Raw genomic sequence first — 18,607 nt, 5'->3', positions numbered from 1 at the left:
GCTGAGGCAGGAGGATCACATGTTTGAGGCCAGCTTCTGAAATTTAGCAAGATCTTAAGCAAGTTAATGAGACCTTGTCATAAATAGGTAGGTAGGTAGGTAGATAGATAGATAGATAGATAGATAGATAGGGTTGGGGATGTAGCTTAGTGTAAAGCGTCTCTGGGTTCCATCCCCAGTACCAAAAACTTGAAAACATATACATAAGCATTCCTTATTTGTATTCGTATTGTGTGTGCGTGTGTGCGCATGTCTTTAGTGGTGTGGGGATGGAATCCAGGGCTTAGGAGCATGCTCTAGGGATACACTCTACCCCTGAGCTGCAGCTGCACCCCCAACCCTGTGTTCTTTTTTTTTTTTTTTTTTTTGCAGAGCTGGGGGTTGAACCCAGAGCCTTGTGCATGCAATGCAAGCACTCCACCAGCTGAGCTACATCCCCAGCCCCTCTTCTTTTGTTTTTTTTAAAGGGCCACTCAGATTGTACAATCAAGCAGCACAAAACCTGGACCTGCCCCCACACACCTGTGCATACACACGCACAGGCACAAACACTCCCACTCCCACAGACACACCTGGCACGTATTCCAGAGAATTCATAGAATCACACCATTACCACAGACGGATTAAAAGCTTGTTCCAAGGAGAATGATTTTCCACTAATTAAGCCAATTTGACTAATTAAGCTAATTTGACTAATTAAGCTAATTTTCCTGTTGGTTCCCCGGGTGCTTTCCATTCCTTCCGTGTCACCCCCAAAGAAATCACAGAGGATGGCTTAGGGCCATGATTCGCCATTCTCTCAGACAGAACGGGGTGGTTTTCTTCTTTAGTCTTAGGGGTATTTTAGGATTATCATCATCTGTTATGTTAAAAAAAAAATCCAACTTTCATTTTTCGTTAGCATTTCATAAGCTAAATTTCTTTATTTTGTTCTCTAGACACTTATAGGAAGAGAGCTTTTTAAAGATCTGTTGCTCAAAGTTAAGCAGATGCAAACTGAAGAGAGGTCCCCTGTCCCCTGGAAAGGGACAGTGATATCCTGGTTGGTGGCGTGTTTCTGGTTCCCTGACAGTTTTTTTCTTTTCGGTTAGGTTGTCCTAGAAGAGGCAGAAGGAGATGCCAGATGGTGAAAAATAGGTTTATGGCACCAAAATAGTGTTGTGTTTATTAAAAACTAAGCTAGTATTGAACTCTGAGGAAGAGTGTCCACATTTAGCATGAATCTTGGCGTGTCTGACCCTCCCACAGGGAAAACCCAGTGGGCCCCCTGTCTGCTGGGGGTGTCGCTGCAGACTGTCTTCTGCAGGGCAGGGCTGCCTGCATAGGATGCTGGAGGGTCCCCCAAGCCTGCTTCTTGAGAGGCCAGTTTGGTGTGGGCCTCTCTGCCTCCCTCTCCATACAACCCACCACCATGGGACTGAGTCCCCAGCTGGACTCTTATTCACCCACACCTCCTTCATTCTGGCCACTGTGCTGTGCGTTGGGTGGTGTGTGTGTTTGCCACTTGATTGCAAAGCTAATAGATGTGTGCTTCAACTTCAGGGTGCTGAAGGATATGCATGGGCTTCAGAGCGAATGTGACAATTAATTGTGTTTTAAGCCAGGTGCAGTGGCGCATGCCTGTAATCCCAGCGGCTCCAGAGGCTGAGGCAGGAGGATCTCCAGTTGAAAACCAGCCTCAGCAATTTAGCAAGGGGCTAAGCAACTCAGTGAGATCCTGTCTCTAAATAAAATACACAAAGGGCTGGGGATGGGGCTCAGTGGCTTACTGCCCCTGGGTTCAATCCTCAGTACCAAAAAAAAAAAAAAAAAAAGAAAAAGAAAAAGAAAAATATTCATGTTTTAGCTACACACACACACTTTATTTTATTTTGGTACTAGGGATTGAACCCTGGACTGCTTAACCACCGAGCCACATCTCAAGCCCATTTTTAAAATATATTTTATTTGGAGACAGGTTCTCATTAAGTTGCTTAGAACCTCGCTAAGTTGCCAAGCCTGGCTTGGAATTTGTGATCCTCCTGCCTGGCCTCCTGAGTGACTGGGATTACAGGTGCACACTACCACACTCAGCTAGCCCTACATATCTTTATTGATCGGTTGCAATACTGGGGATTGAACCCAGGGATGCTCTACCACTGGGCTTCATCCTCAGCCCTTTCTATGTTTTATGTTGAGACAGGGTTAAGGCTGGCCTCAAACTCATGATCCTCTTGCCTCAGCCTCCCAAGTCTCTGGAATTATAAGTGTATGCCACTAATACCTGTTGGTCCTACATATTTAGCTGTTTGGGGATGTAGTTATTTCCCTCTTGAATTTTAAATATAAGACTACTCAGGTCATGTCACAATATTCAGTGGTGAAACTGTGTTTTGCAGTGCTGCAGATTGAACCCAGGACCTCAAACACACTAGGTAAGCACTCTACCACTGAGCTACATCCTCAAACTTTTAATTTTTTTATTTTGAGACAATGTCTTGCTAAATTGCCCAGGCTGTCCTTGAATTAGAGATCCTCCTGTCTCAACCTTCTGAGTCCCTGGGATTACAGGAGTGTACCACCACACCCTGTGAAATCTTGTCTGTTAATATCATTTCCATTCTGTTTTATTTAGAATCAGAATAAGGTATATTTCAAATATCTTTTGAAAAAAGAAAAAAAGAAAATGAATAATAATGGTCATAGCTTCGCACCACCAGATCACCTCTATGACAGATGTAACAGTAAGAATCTTACAACCAGATGTGGTGGCACTTGCTTGTAATCAATCCCAGCAACTCTGGAGACTGAGGCAGGAGGATCACAAGTTGGAGGCCAGCCTCAGCAATTCAGTGAGGGCCTGTTTCAAAATAAAAATGAAAAGGTGCTGAGTGGGCTGGGGATATAGCTCGGTTGATAGAGTGCTTGCCTCACATGCACAAGGCCCTGGGTTCAATCCCCAGCACCACAATAATAAATAAATAGATAAATAAAATTAAATAAAAATAAATAAATAAATAAATAAATAAATAAATAAAAAGAGACATTCATGGGACACAAACTGCAGCCAGTTGTTAAAAGGCCACAAATCCTTTTCTCCTAGCATGCGCATCACTTTGCAATGTGTCTCTGCCCTTGGTTCCTCCCCATCCAGAACTGGGGGTCTTGTTCTCTCCCCACCTCCACCGCAGGCTGGCTTAGTTTTGTGACTTGCTTTGCTCAAATAGAAGGGACTCCTACGCGTCAGGAAGCTTGAGACTTCCGTCTGGCTTCTCTTGGAGGAAGCTGATTGCTTTATAAAGAAGCCCATGGGGCCTCCTGGGGGTGGCTGTGGTGGAGGGGAGAGTGGTGGGTGCCGGCCGCAGCCCTGCAGTAGCTGGCACACCTCGGCTGAGGATGCAGCTCGGTGGTAGAGAGCCTTCCTAGCCGGCCAGAGGCCCTGGGTTTGAGTCCCCAGCTCTGCAGTCAGCCCAGACAAAAGGACAGCCAGGATGGTTGCTCCCCATAATGGTGGGAAATAAGAAAAACTATTATTTGGGGTGATTATGTTCTGGGGTTGGTTTGTATTGGATATGGAAAATGAAAAACCCCAAAATAGTGAGGCCTGGGAGAAGAAAGTGAAAAAGAAAGCCATACATTGATAGCTGTCGTCTCTTTCAAGATAAATCCTTCCCAGATGCTGGCCGCAGGCCGGGAGAAAGTGTTTCATCAAACCTAGAGTGATAGTCCCTAGGCAACATGACCGCCTCCAAAATAAACCCCGGCCACCCACCCCCAAGCCCAAGACCCAAATTCCTGAGTACCCAGACTGACACGCTCACTCAGTCACCCACAACCTGCATAAGCCCAGTCCCCGCCTTTGTTCAGTGGCTCATTTACCACCAGGAAAGGGGGTCTATCTCGTAGGTATAGTCCCGCTCCTGAATAAAGGCTGAAATGACCCGTGAAGCTTGCATCCAGCCCGATCTCTTTGGGCTAACAGTTTGTAACACAGCAAACATTAACTAAAACAGAACGTCAATCTGTCACTAAAACAAGAAGAGGCTGGGAGCAGGGGTGCACATCTGTAACCCCAGCAGCTTGGGAGGCTGAGGCAGGAGGATCGCGAGTTTGAGGCCAGCGTCAGCAATTTAGCGAGGCCCTAAGGAACTTGGTGAGACCCTGTCTGTAAATAAAACACACAAAAAAGGGCTGGGGATGTGGGGATATGGCTCAGTGATTAAGTGCTTAGATACCCTTGAGTTCAGTCCCCAGTACCCCCCCCAAAAAAAAAAGAAAAGAAAAAGAAAAAGAAAGAAAAAAAAAAGAAATAAGAAAAATAGAAAGAAAGGATGTTGGGCGCAGGTGGCACACACCTATAATCCCAGCTCCTCCAGAGGGTTGACCAGGACAGGGAGTGGGGAGGGTCAGAGACAAAACAAAATGGGTCCTACACTGGTCATTGCTGACGCCGAGGATTCATTATCTAGTCATCTGCTTTTATCATTTTTTTGAAATTTTCCATAACAAAGAGTTGAACAAAGTGGGGGAGGGGGAGGTTGGAGGGATTTTAATAGGAAATTTACCTGCACACTTGCTCCTGTCGCCTTTTCTGGTTGAGTGCATTTTCTGTACATGCTTGCGACTGGTGCAGAAAGGAAACCCATTTTCCTCCACCAGGTCCACTTTTGACCTCCCAAATGCCCTTCTGCTCACCCCTGAGCTGTGCAAATATAGACATTCATATACATTTTTCTGGGGAATAAGATGGGGAGCCCCACCCACCCCTATCCAGGAAGGTCTCCCCAAGCACTTCGTGCTCCACCAGGGCGGGAGCTCCCTGTGCAGCTGTTCAGGTTGGTCACAGTGCAAACTAAGGCCCAGGCCAGCTTGCTTGAAGGTGGCGGACGTGGGAGCTGAGAGGAGCGACAAGGCCCTTCTATCTTGCCGCCTCGGCAAAGACAGGTCAGGCAGAATCACAAACCAGTTCCACCTCTCCAGGGAAGGGACATCCCTACAGGAGGGGACAGAAGGCTTCTGTAGCCAGATTTAAGGCTCACCCTTCCTGCTCGCCTGTGGCCTTATGGGAGGGGACCGCTTGCCCCTTTGAGTCCCCTCTGAGCTTAGATCATGGCCCATTGTAAACAGTCTTGTGAAAGCCAGGGTGTCCCCCGTACCACCCTGAAGCCCAGGAGCGCGCTTCCAACGAGGCAGGCGCCTGGGCGTCCCCGGCTGGCTGCGACAACGGGAGCGCTGTCGCTTCTCTAGAGTGCTACCCAAGTTTCCACCGCCTGGTGGAGCTTGCACCCGCTTTTTAAGCGACGTTTGCAATGATCGATGCGAGCTCTCGGGCCTCGAAGCCACCCTCTCAAGTCCTTTCCTTGCAAGGACGCCCAGAACCCGCCGGGGGAGAGGGCGAGGAAGGGAGGGGACGCAGGGCGCCAGGCAGGGACGGAAAGGAAGGAGTCGCATTGGTCTGTCGCTTCTGCAGCTCAGGATGGCTGGCACCCCGTGTCCCGGCCCCCTCCCCAGGGCCGGTCTGTCCGGTTGGCTGCCAGGCTGCAGGAAAATGAGCCCCGAGCTTGCAGGGCAGGGCAGCGTGGGGGCTGTGGCTTCCTTTTTATTTTCTGCACACTTATTAATTAAAAAATAAGTTAAAAAACCTACTGCAACAAGGAAAAAATGAAAGAAAGAAAGAAAGAAAGAAAGAAAGAAGGAAAGAAAGAAAGAAGAAAGAAAGAAAGAAAGAAAGAAGAAAGAAAGAAAGAAAGAAAGAAAGAAAGAAAGAAAGAAAGAAAGAAAGAAAGAAAGAAAGAAAGAAAGAAGAAAGAAAGAAAACAGGCGGAATGCACACATCCCCGCGGTCGCTGTTGGTTACATAAGAGGGCGACTGCAGGTCAGTTGACGGTGAACTTCCTCCACGGCTCCTAAGTACAGGCTGCAGGGGTTGGGAGTGAGCGGGGACAGTGGGCCAGAGCTCAGCCGGAAGCTACCCTGGCATCCCTGCTCAGACTTGGCTGGGGGTGACAAAACTAGGCCAACCTGAGAGCCCCCAGCCCACACCCTCCCAGCAGCCTGGGTGCCCACCGACTCCCCCTGATGGTGAGCTCCAGGCAGGCCTCTTCCTTGGTGCCAGGGCCCAGCACCCCTTTTCTCAGGGCCACAGTTGTGGGACTGGACACACCCCTTGCTCCCAAAGTACTGAGCCCCTGGAGTCTCCTTGCTCAGGAATGTAGGACTGGGAAAGAGGAAGGGGAAACAGTATCTAAGAGCCAAACATGTTCTGTGTTGGTTTTCTGTGTTGTCACTCCAAGCAGTCAATATGGCTGTGAGGAAACTTGTATTACCAGGCAGAATGACAGCTGGCTGCATCCGACCAGATAACCTTGTGATAACTTAGAGATCCTCCAAAATGTGCCCAATTACAAGGAGTCTCAAATCAGAGAAAGCCAGGCTGGCCGAACACCTTCACTAAGGATCTCACTCTGTTGCCCACGCTGGTCAGCCACCTGTGGGCTCGAGAGACCCTCCTGCCTCAGCCTCCGAGTGCTGGGATTCACAGGTATGCCCCGCTGTATTTGGATAATAGAAATATATGCTTCTTGTAGAAAATATGGTTGGTCCAGAAAAGAATAAACACTGAAGGAAAAATAAATTATTCCATGTAAATAGGGGCGCTGTGGGAAGCTAAAGGCCTGAGGAGGCAGAGGGAACAGTTGGGGGGAAGAAAAGAGAAGAAGAATATGAGAATAAAGAGACGCTGGCCCAGAAAGGAGCAGGCCTCCAGGGAAGGAGTCCAGACTTTGCTGAGGCCCCGCTCCAATATCCTCCCATCATCCATAGTGATTTCTGTCTTCTGGTTCACAAAGCACCTGTGATCTCTAACTTCTTTCTGAGGTTAACTGGGCTTGAAATTTCTGTGACTTCTAAATTATGTGCCCTCAGAGCCAAGCTTACCTTATCATTTTCCTTTCCACTCTATTTTTTTTTTAAAAAAACTTTATTTTATTTATTTATTTTTATGTAGTGCTGAGTATGGAATCCAGGGCTTTGCACATGTCAGGCGAGCGCTCTACCACTGAGCCACAACCCCAGTCCCTCCACTCTATTTTTTAGAACAGTTTTGGGTTTGGACACCCTCCACCTGAGTGGTACATGGATTACCATCAGTGGATCTGCATTGACACATCATTGTCACCCCAGGTCTATAGTTTATATTAGGGTTTGCTCTTGGTAATGTATATTTGATGGATTTGTGATGCATACAGAGGAGTTTCACTCTCCTCAAAATCCCTGTGCCCACCCTATTTATCTTTCCCCAGTGTCTGACCCTTGGCAACCACTGTTAAAAAAAAAAAAAAAAAAAAAAGAGCCAGGTGTGGTGTTGCACGCCTGTAATGCCAATGGCGCAGGAGGCTGAGGCAGGAGGATCGCGAGTTCAAAGCCAGCCTCAGCAATGGTGAGGTGCTAAGCAACTCAGTGAGACCCTGTCTCTAAATAAAATACAAAATAGGGCTGGGGATGGGGCTCAGTGGTCGAGTGCCCCTGAGTTCAATCCCTGGTACCCACTCCCCTCCCCCACAAAATGATCTCCATAGTCTTTCCTTTTCCAAAATGTCATACCATTGAACTCAGACCATGTACCCTTTTCAGTTTAGTTCCTTTCACTTAGCAATTCATTTGACTTTTATGGTAAGAATATCCTGTTTATATTTTCCCAACCCTTCTCTCATTTAGTGTACACAATACACGACATCATCCAATTAAGGGAAAAGTTTATTTCAGACCTTGAGTAAACTGGAATCAACTGTTTTTTCTTTGAGAAAAGAGAAAATAATATTTATTGAATCCTGGAAACTAGAGATCCCAGCATTTCTGGTTTCAGTTGTACCCAACCTGGCAAAAGCAGGCTTTATATATATATATATATATTTAGTTGTAAGTAGACACAGTATCTTTATTTTGCTTTATGTGGTGCTGAGGATCAAACCCAGTGCCTCACGCAGGCTAGGTGAGCGCTGCACCACTGAGCCCCAGCCCCAGCCAGCAAAAATCGTCTTTGACTTCTTCTCTGGTAGGTTCTGGCAGGCCCTGGAGCCTGGCCTGCATGGAGCCATTCTGAGGGCTGTGTGTCCTCCCCTGGCAGCGCGGTTCCTTCTGATTCTGCGGCATGGCCCTGTTTCAGGAACACCGGCCAATGCTCGTGGCGTCTTATTTCTCTGGAGGTCATGATCATCATGCTGTTGGCAGGGGTTGCCTTCACTTAGTCCCCACGCTCTCTGCAGCATCCTCCCTCAACCTAAGAACAAGAACAAAAGAACTGGAAATGGGCAGTCACCTCTTGGTATCTCTGGGACACTGGTTCCAGGCCCTGTGCAGATCCTAACATCTCAGAATGCTCAAGCCCCTTGTATAACATGGCATAGTATTTGTATAAAATCTACACTCATCCTCCCAGACATTTTTTTTTTATACCATCAATTGAACCCAGGGGCACTCAGCCACTGAGCCACATCCCCAGCCCTATTTTATATTTTATTTAGAGACAGGGTCTCACTGAGTTGCTTAGCGCCTTGCTTTTGCTGAGGCTGGCTTTGAACTCCAGATCCTCTTGCCTCGGCCTCCTGCAATTATAGGCATGCGCCATGGTGCCCAGCTTTTTCATATCATTTTTTAAAAGTGTTTATTCTTAAGTTTTAGGTGGACACAATATTTTTCTTTTACATTAATGTGGTGCTGAAGATCAAACCCAGTGCCTCATGCATGGTAGGCAAGCGCTCTACCACTGAGCCACAACCCCAGCCCCTCACATCATTTTTAAGGGTTAGGCTCTGGATGCTTCTGGCTTAGGGATCACATGGGGAAAGTTGCAGTCAAGCTGCTGGCCAGGGTTGGAGTCTCTGAAGACTCAACTGGGGCTACAGGATCCACCTCCAACATCAAAGCTGTGGCTGTTGGCAGGAGGTCTCAGTTCCTTACCATGTGGGCTTAGGACAAGTCTTCCCCCAGTGGGAGAGATGACAGAGAGAGAGAGAGAGAGAGAGAGAGAGAGAGAGAGAGAGAGAGAGAGACTGACTGGGAGATGAGCCACTGTTTGTTTTTTCCCCATTATCAGGGATTGAGCCCAAGGTTTCATTTACGCTGCGCGGGCTCCCCACTACTGAGCCACCCACCAGCTCCACTCCCTCATGGCCGAGTCTCCTGGTCAGTACCATTATGTCTGGCTTCTCTACTCATCAAGTTCAGTGCACTCTTAACAGCAGGGGATGACACAAAGGCGTGAATTCGGGAAAGCAGAGATCACTGGAGGGCCATCTTGAAGGTTCCCTACCACAGATAGGGAGAGAAGCTGAACAGAAAACGGCCTGACCCTTCAGATAACCTATAGAATTTGCTCTAAGGCTGGGTGCAGTGGCGCACGCCTGTCATCCCAGCAGCTCTGGAGGCCGAGGCAGGAGGATCGCAAGTTCAAAGCCAGCCTCAGCAACAGTGAGACCCTAAGCAATTCAGTGAGACTCTGTCTCTAAATAAAATACAAAATAGGGCTGGGGGTACTGGGGATTGAACTCAGTGGTTGAGTGCCCCTGAGTTCAATCCCCAGTACCCCCCTAAAAAAAATTTGCTCTAGAGATGATAGCAAAAGGCATCCATCCCTGTGTAAATGCTGGTCACCGCTCATCAGGCCCTGTGTCTACACATTTTAGCAGACACTATGGAGAGATATAGACTCATCTAGAACATGACTTCTGTGTACACACGTTCCACTTCTTCAGTACCATGTGGTTGTTAGTATCCCAAGGATATAGACACCAAAGAAGTAGAAGATGTACTTGCTAGTCTTACAAAGGTAAGAATTATGAAAAAATCTCAGGGGCTGGGAATATGGCTCAGTTGGTAGAGTGCTTGCCTTGCATGCACAATCCCCAGCAACACACACACACACACACACACACACGCACACACAATCTCAACTTCATTTAATTCATGTACTTTTTGTGATAATGTTACCAATTGGCTGAGGGGGCTTTGCTCACCAACGGGTGAAGGGCAGCTCCCTTAGCGTTAGCAGCTCTGAGCTTTGAATGCCAGCAGCTCTTGGTGTCAGCAGCTCTCCTTGTTGCTTTCCAGGAAGCTGAAACCAGCAGTTACTGGAACTTTCTAGAATTCTTCAAACAGTCCAATCTAGTGGCTCTCAGCAGCTCTTCTTGCTCCCTACTGTTCTGTTACCTAGCCACGCTCAGATAACCAGCCCTCAGCACAAGCAGCTCAGCCTACTCAAGATAGAAATCACAGCCTGGCTCCGTGGTGCACACCTGTAATCCCAGTGGCTCAGGAGGCTGAGGCAGGAGGATAGCAAGTTCAAAGCCAGCTTCAGCAACTTAGTGAGGCACTGAGCAACTCAGTGAGACCCTGTCTCTAAATAAAATATCAAAAGGGCTGGGGATGGGGCTCAGTGGTTGAGTGCCCCTGAGTTCAATCTCTGTTACCAAAAACAACAACAGCAACAACAAAAAACAGGCTAAATTAAATCCCTGTGTGAGAGGCTTTGTTAGCATCTTGCTGCAGCAGAAGGAGAAGCAGGCCACTGATTGATGTGTTGGGGCGTGGAAAAGGCAGAGGTGCAGACAAAAGGCTCACACATGTGGCAGTGTCCTGCCAGCTAGCTGCAGACTTTCTGCCTAGCTATGGGTGGGTAGGTAAAGGGGTTGCTGCTTCTTATTTTTTTTAAAGCTTTTTTTTTCTCAGTTGTAAATGGACACAATACCTTTATTTTGTTTTATTTTTTTATGTGGTGCTGAGGATCGAACCCAGGTTCTCACACATGAGAGGCAAATGCTCTACCACTGAGCCACAGCCCCAGGGCCTAGAGAGGCTTCTTATAAACCTGATTGGGGACAGCTGAAGAGGCTTCAGAGGGTGGAGTCATCCGGAAAGGCTGGGGGTGGGGGCAGAGTCATCTGGAACATCCTGAGACCAAAGCTACTGTGGTCAAAGCAAACGACTCTGAGCAGCTGTGGAGCATCTGGGGGCAGCCCTGACTGTCAAAGATGGGGAAAAAAAAATAAAGAAGTGCCTTTTGGGGAGCATTAGAGCCTTCTCTTTAGTCTCAATAAAATATACATAACATAAACTTGAATATTTTCACCCTTTTTAAGTGTACCATGTAGTGGTATTAAGTCTGACCTAAAATAGCCTGTGACATATTTTAAGTGTGGCATAAAGGGTTCTCCCTATATAGGAAGCTGCAGCCTAACTTGGTGTCTAAGCACAATGTAACTTGCTCTTGTAGCAAGTGGTGGCGTCTCAGCCAACCACAAGCAGCCAAAGTTCAAACCACATTTGAATAAGGCAGAATGGACCTGTCATCAACAGGCTGTGGCTCTACCTTGCTTCCATTTTTTCCTCTACATCACTTCCTGTATTGGTCAGCTTTCTGTCTCTGTGACCAAAATACCTGACAAGAACAACTTAGAGGAGGAAAAGTTTATTTGAGTTCATGATCTCAGATGTTCAGTCCATGGTTGGCCGACTTCATTGCTCTGGGCCCAAGCTGAGGCAGGACATCATGGCCAGAGTGCGTGGTGGAGGACAGCTGCTCAAATCTCGATAGCCAGGAAGCAGAAAGAAAGAGGGAAGGGGTCACAGGAAACATGGACTCTTCCAGGGAACACACACAGTGACCCATCTCCTCCAGCCAAGCCCCTCCTGCCTGCAACTACCACCCAGTGAGTCGATTCAAAGTAGGAAGAACTGGTTAGGTTAAGGGTCCCGTAATCCAATCATCTTATCTCCGAATATTCCTGGATTAATACAGGAGCTTTTGGGGGACACCTGATTTCCAAACTATAACACTTCATTTTGGGGGGTATTATTATTATTTTTATTTGTCAATGGAATTTTATTTTATTTATTTATATGTGGTGCTGGAGGATCGAACCCAGTGCCTCACACATGCTAAGCAAGCGCTCTACCACTGAGCCACAACCCAGCCCCTAACACTTCCTTTTGTCTGACTATAAATATAAGCTGACCATGTGATGGGATAGAGGATGGAACATTCTAAACCTCCTTTTTTTTTTTTTTTTTGGTACCAGAGATTGAATCCAGGGGTGTTTAACCACTGAGCCACATCCCCAGCCCTTTTTATTTTTTTTTTTATTTAGACACAGGATCTCACTGAGTAGCTTTAGGATTTTACTAAGTTGCTGAGGCTGGCTTTGAACTTGTGATCCTCCTGCCTCAGCCTCCTGAGTCACTGGGATTATAGGCGTGGGGCACTGCACAGGGCTCTAAACCATTTTTGGTCCATACTTCTGTATGATTCTAGAACTGCAAATAAAGCCAATTAAGGTCTGCAAAATTAGATGTCTTGTAATTTTTTTTTTTTGATCTTTTAACAAAGCACATTCACACTATTATACAACCATCACCACCATCCACTTCCAGGATATTTTCATCCTCCCAAGCTGGAACTCTGTATCCATTCAACCCGAACTCCCCATTTCCCTCACTGCCAGCCTCTGGCCAACACCGTCCTACCTCCTGTCTTTATGAATTTGCTTACTCTAGTTGTCTTATAGAATCATATCATATCTGTCTTTTTGTGACTGACTGATTTTATTTAGCATAGTGTCTCCCTGGTTCATCCTGTTGTAGTATATTTCAGAATTTCCTTCCTTTGCATGCTTGTAATCCCAGGAACTTGAGAGGCTGAGGCAGGAGGATCACAAGTTCAAAGCCAGCCTCAGCAACTTAGAGAGGCCCTAAGCAACTCAGCGAGACCCTGTCTCTAAGTAAAACATAAATAGGGCTGGGGATATGGCTCAGTGGTCGAGTGCCCCTGAGTTCAATCTCCGATACTAAAAAAAAAAAAAAAAAAAAAAAAAAGAAAGAAAGAAAGAATTTCCTTTCTTTTAAGGGCTGAATAGTGTTTCATTGTATGTACATACCATATTTTGTTTATCCATCCATTCATCGATGGATTCCTGGGTTGCTTCTACCCTTTTCCTACTGTGAATGATATTTCTATGAGCACGGGGATGTGCAGATACCTGTTGGAGTTCCTGCTTTCCGTTCTTTTGAGTACATACCCAGAAATGGAATTACTGGATCATATGGTAATTTGTTTTTCTTTTTTGGATAGTGCTGGAATTGAATCCATGCTAAGCAGATGTTCTACCACAGAGCTACATCCCCAGACCTCATATGGCAATTCTGTTAAATTTTTCTTTTTACAAACTTTCATATTGTTTTCCTAACAACCTAGTTTTAAATAATAATAATGATAATAATAACAACCCGTGTGCTGAGCACTTTGTATTCTATTTCAAACAAGTACTGCAAGGTGTGGTGGCACATACTTGTAATCTCAGTAACTTGGGAGGCTGAGGCAGGAGGATTGCAAGTTTGAGGCCAGCTTCAGCAACTTAGTGAGACCCTGTCTCAAAAAATAAAAAGGGTTGGGGATGTGGCCCAACGGTAAACCAACATTGAATGCAAGGTGTTATTCTCATTTATCCAGATATTAGCTAACTTAATGTCACAAAACAAGTTGGGAGACAAAGTCAGCACAAGTAGATCACTTAAAAGGGAAATTGTGATGAGTCCTTATTAATAAAGCACAAATTTAGTCCGAGAAACTTGAGACCACAGAATGTAGGTTCTAGTTACCTACAGAAAGGTCCCAAAAGTATGTGGTGAACCAAGTATTTATTTGTTTACTTGGTATTGGGAATTGAACCCCATGGGGCTCCTCTGAGTTGTATCTCCAGCCATTTTATTTTTTATTTTGAGACAGGGTCTCATAAAATTGCCCAGGCTGGCCTTGAACTTGCCATCCTCCCGCTCAGCCTCCTGAATCACTGGGATTACAGACTCCATTACATGTGGTATGAACCAAATTTTGAAGATGTTCCAAGTTCACGCATCTAGAGGGAAGAGGACAACTGGCCTGGCCGTGGAAGGGGCCATACCTTGCCTCGGACTTTGAAAATCTGTGCCTGATTTTCTTATTAGCGTTGTGGATGCTACTTCATACAGTGTCCCCCCTTGCCAGTGACTTTTCCAGTAGCATCAGCCCAAGTGGCAGAGAAACTGGTACTGAGCCTTGATGGTTGCAAAGCTGTGTTTTGCTCAGAATCGGCCAGGTGTGGGTTGCTGGGCTATTGTATCAAAGCAGCCCCGCAGATGCAGGGGTATGTTGTCTCTAAAATCCAATAAGACACCAAACATGCCTGTTTTTCAATGCTGGAGAATCCAACTTGGGGCCTCCTAAATGCTAAGTGAGTGCTCAACCAGTAACCTACAACCCCAGGCCTTTTTATTTTATTTTGAGACAGAGTCTTGCTAAGTTACCAAGGCTGGCCTTGAACTTGGCATCCTCCTGTCTCAGCCTCCTGAGTCGCTGAGCTTATAGGTGAGTGCCACTCTGCTGGCTCCTACCCTCTGATTTGATGGTTCACTAGCAGGCCTCCCAGGACTCAGCATAAAGTCGGACTTATAGCTATGACATGTCACACCAAAAAGATCCAAAGCAAAATCAACAGAAGGAAGAGGTACATGAAGTCCAAGAGAGACCAGGCTCAAGTTTCCAAGGGTCTCTCCAAGTGGAGTCAACAGGACATGTTTCATTTCCCCAGCAACGAATGAGTTGTGACAACACTTGTGCCATGTTGTCTACCAGGAAAACTCATTAACTGGTGTCCAGGGTTTTCAGTGGAGGCTGGGCACATTGGCACTCTCTGCCCAGCACATACCACACTCTCAGAAGGAAAGCAGGTGTCCTGCATGAACCATATTGTTTGTGCAAACAATTGAGGCAAAGCGAGCCACTTTTATCAGTTCTAGAAATGGGGGGAACCCTCTCTAAATAGAAGTTTCTGGATGCTAGTCTAGAGCCAACCTAGCATGCAGGGGACCACAGGATACAGGTGTCAGAGGCTGTTTGCTGTGGCGGTGCTTTTCTGTACAACCTGTATCCATGCTCCAGGTGGAGTGTACAGAAATGGTCACTTCGGTGTGCACAGTGGAGGCAGAGATCCCCAGGGGATCTGGGTGTCCACCTCAGGGACTGTGCATAGGTTCAGTGTAGTGGGTGCCTATTGCCCATGCAGCAATCAGAAGCCATGGATTATATGTACACATATTAATGAAATAGACCTGAATAATTCAGTCCTTGGTGAAAAATAGGTAAGGAAAGAGGATAAAATATATCACCCAATACCACTAATGTAAAATGTAAGATATGTGCATACAAAAAAATGCATGCTTAGGGGCTGGGGCTGGGGCTCAGTGGTAGAGCACTTGCCTAGCATGTGTGAGGCACTGGGTTTGATCCTCAGCACCACATTAAAATAAATAAATAAAATACAAAATTTCATCATCAACTAATAAAAAAGCATGCATTTAGGTTTCATTTATAAAAATTTCCAAAACAGGAAAAGTACACTATGTTGTCAGGAGTCTGGATCCAAATGGGGAGGCGGTGTCCCGAAGGGCGCAGGAGGCGCTTCTTTGATCACATTCTCTTTCTGGAGCTGGGCTCACTTTGTGAAAAGTGATCGAGCTGTGCATGGGTAATGTGTGTCTTCTTCGTGTGCATATTACATAGCTATCACATTTACATTAAAATTAAAAAATACAGGGTCCTGGTGTATAGCTCAGTGGTAGAGCGCTTGCCTAGCATGCATGAGGCCCGGGGTTCCATCCCCAGCACCACAAAAACAAAACAAAACACACACACACACACACACACACACACACACACACACACCAAAAAGAAAAGAAAACAACAGCAATTCTCATTTTGCATGCACATATATAAAACAATAGACATACAGTTGGATTTTTGTATCTCTGCTTTTTTTTTTTTTTTTTTTGGTACTGGGAATTAAACCCAAGGATGCTTAACCTCTAAATCACATCGCTAGCCCTTTTTATTTTTTATTTAGAGACAGGGTCTCAATAAGTTGCTTAGAGCCTCACTAAATTGCTAAACTGGCCTTGAACTTGGGAACCTCCTGCCTTAGCCTCCTCAGCCTCTGGGATTACAGGCATGCGCCATGGCACCTGGCATGTATCTGTGCATTCTCTATCCATTGATTCAACTCATCACAGATTGAAAATGTTCTTTCTTTTCTTTTTGATCATAGGTATTGAAACCCAGGGGTGCTTTACCATGGAGCTACATCTCCAGCCTTTTTTAATTTTTTTTTTTTTTTTTTTAGTTTGAGAAATGGTCTTGCTAAATTGCTGAGGATCTCACTAAATTGCCAAGGCAGCCCTCAAACCTGTGCTCGTCCTGTCTCAACCTCTCTAGTAACTGGGTTATAGGCATGTGCCACTATGCCTGGCTGCAGATTGAAAAGATTCTGAAAAAAAAAATTGCATCCAGCCTTGGTGTTGCACACCTAATATCCCAGGACTTGGGAGGCTGAGACAGAAGATCCCAAATTTTAGGCCAGCCTTGGCAACTTAGACCCTCAGCAATTTAGCAAGACCCTACCTCAAAATAACATTTAAAAAAGTTCTGAGGATGTGGTTCATTGGTAGAGCACTTGCCTAGCATGCAAGGTCCCCTGATTCAGTCTCTCTCTCTCTCTCTCTCTCTCTCTCTCTCTCTCTCAAACACACACACACACACACACACACACACACACACACACACTTGCATCTATACTGAACATATGCAGACTTATTTTCTTGTCATTATTCCCTAAACAATATAGTATAGCAACTATTGATTCAGCACTTAAATGTATGAAGTATTATAACCCATCTAGAGACGATTTAAAGTCCATCGGAGGATGTGTGTAGCTTATAGGCAAATACTATGCCATTTTGTAGGAGGGACTTGAGTACTTACAGATTTTGGCATCCTGCAGGGGGTGTGCCGCAGTCCAGCTGCAGCAAAATAACCGGGGGGGTGATGAACAACTTGTGTACATTGATATAGCAGGAGTGGGAGCCGTTTATTGTAGGACAACAGAGGTATTTATACATTCCACACAGCTTATCTTAATTAGCATAAACTAGATACAGCAGTCAACCAATAAGGAATCTCCACACTTAATGGCTCGCTGGCGTTACTTCACAAACCACTCCCCCTGGCATTTTGCCAGGCGCCATCCAGACTTGTTTACAGACTCTAACATTAATGATTTCTTATTGGTTGATCCAGTATGTTGGTGTCTTGTTTTGTCTTGAAATGCTGTATTGTCTTTGTGATGAGAATGTGGAAGGGGTGAGAAGTAAATTACTAAGGGAAGGAGGCACCCCAGTGGAACCAAGAGCAGTGAGGGCATGTGTTGATGGAAGCCCAGGAACTCTAGTCAGAAAGAAAAAGAAAGTTCAGAAGAAGAAGGATTATCGGGGAAAAAGTTGCAACAAAAGGATATTACTGAATACTTTTTGTTACCGGAGGGTGCGTGAATCGGAATCTGTGCAGCGGCTGCCAGGTGCGTGAGCCGGTCATGGCGCAGCAAGGACTTTCCAAGGGGCAGCAGTGGGCCCTTCCCTGCCCCCCCCCCCCCCCCCCGCCCGGGGAGCGTGTTGCCACCTCGAGAGCCCAAATCCAGGCCTGACCTGGAGGCACAGTCTCGCAGGCTCTTGCTCCCTGTGCCCAGTAGCAGTTTGAGTCCGGGACTGTCCCCAGGGCCATCTTGCGCTGCCCGGGATGCTACAGCCGGCAGAAGACGCTACCGGTGTCCTTGAAGTTTGGTCATTTTCAATGCCAATGACTAAGCTACAATGGTTCTCCCACACCTGGAAGCTAATGAGTAATGAGCACTATTAAGGCTTATTTCAAATGTAAAAAACCTTGAGATAATGCACTAAATTGTTCAGAAGGTTGTTTTCTTAGCGCCTGCTGGAATACTACAAGATTTTCTTTAGCCAGCACAGGTGGAGTTCCTGCCTTCATCCCAGTGCCGGTGAGGATGAGGGTGGAAGAATTTCCAGTGTTGCTGAGAACCGGTCGAGACTTCGGATCAAGCTAGCTGCCTGCAGAACTTACCTGGACTGTGACTTACCTGGACTGTGAGTTAATCTATTGAGACACTGCTTTACCTGGACTGAAACAACAAACTGTAAACTACAACAAATTGTAACTCGGTATCTTTGCTAACGGTGTCATTACTGGTATAATTTTTCCAAGGGCTTCTTGCATGGAGCCATCAATTGGCTTGGTATTGTGGCATTTTGTATCCTCCCCTTCAGCTTGTAGCAGGTTATTTATGGTGTTTGTGTAAAAACCACTATGGTCGTTATTTAAATTAAACAAAAGGGGGAAGTGTTAAGGTCTGTAAACAAGTCTGGATGGCGCCTGGCAAAATCCCAGAGGGAGTGGTTTGAGAAATAACAAAAGCGAGCCATTAAGTGTGGAGATTCCTTATTGGTTGACTGCTGTATCTAGTTTATGTTAATTAAGATAAGCTGTGCAAAATGTATAAATACCTCTGTTGTCCTACAATAAAGGGCTTCCACTCCTGCTGTATCAATGTACACCCCCCCACCCCCCCACCCCTGGTTATTTTGCTGCAGCCAGACTGCGACAGGGGTGTGTTTCTTGGAACCAATGGACATCAAGGGCCATGGAACCTTAAAAGGATAATTGTGGAGCTGGGCTGTAGCTCCGTATTAAAGCACTAGC

General features: G+C 46.1%; 3 long non-coding RNA genes across 4 annotated transcripts in view; 1 reads left to right on the top strand and 2 right to left on the bottom strand.

Moving 5' to 3' along the window:
* Nucleotides 1-950: 950 nt before the first annotated feature.
* LOC120890688 (uncharacterized) lies at nt 951-5,321 on the bottom strand. The gene is made up of 3 exons (XR_005735057.2): nt 5,019-5,321; nt 4,545-4,681; nt 951-1,097 (listed from the first exon to the last, which is right to left on the bottom strand). It is a non-coding gene; the product is annotated as an uncharacterized LOC120890688 (long non-coding RNA).
* Nucleotides 5,322-5,558: 237 nt separating this feature from the next.
* Nucleotides 5,559-18,070, top strand: LOC144371772 (uncharacterized). Of its 2 annotated transcripts, none has more exons than XR_013431875.1 (2): nt 5,559-6,520; nt 17,851-18,070. It is a non-coding gene; the product is annotated as an uncharacterized LOC144371772 (long non-coding RNA). The 2 variants fall into 2 exon arrangements; XR_013431874.1 differs by having other exon boundaries at nt 13,757-18,070.
* Nucleotides 7,717-18,607, bottom strand: part of LOC144371773 (uncharacterized) — a 45,013-nt gene continuing 34,122 nt past the window's right edge. The window contains exon 3 of the long non-coding RNA XR_013431876.1: nt 7,717-8,257. This is a non-coding gene — a long non-coding RNA (uncharacterized LOC144371773). The remainder of the gene's footprint in view (nt 8,258-18,607) is intronic.

This window comes from Ictidomys tridecemlineatus, chromosome X, assembly GCF_052094955.1.
Source record: "Ictidomys tridecemlineatus isolate mIctTri1 chromosome X, mIctTri1.hap1, whole genome shotgun sequence".
Taxonomy (NCBI): Eukaryota; Metazoa; Chordata; class Mammalia; order Rodentia; family Sciuridae; genus Ictidomys; species Ictidomys tridecemlineatus.
Note: the sequence above shows the minus strand (reverse complement) of the source record. Positions and strands in the feature narration are given on the sequence as shown.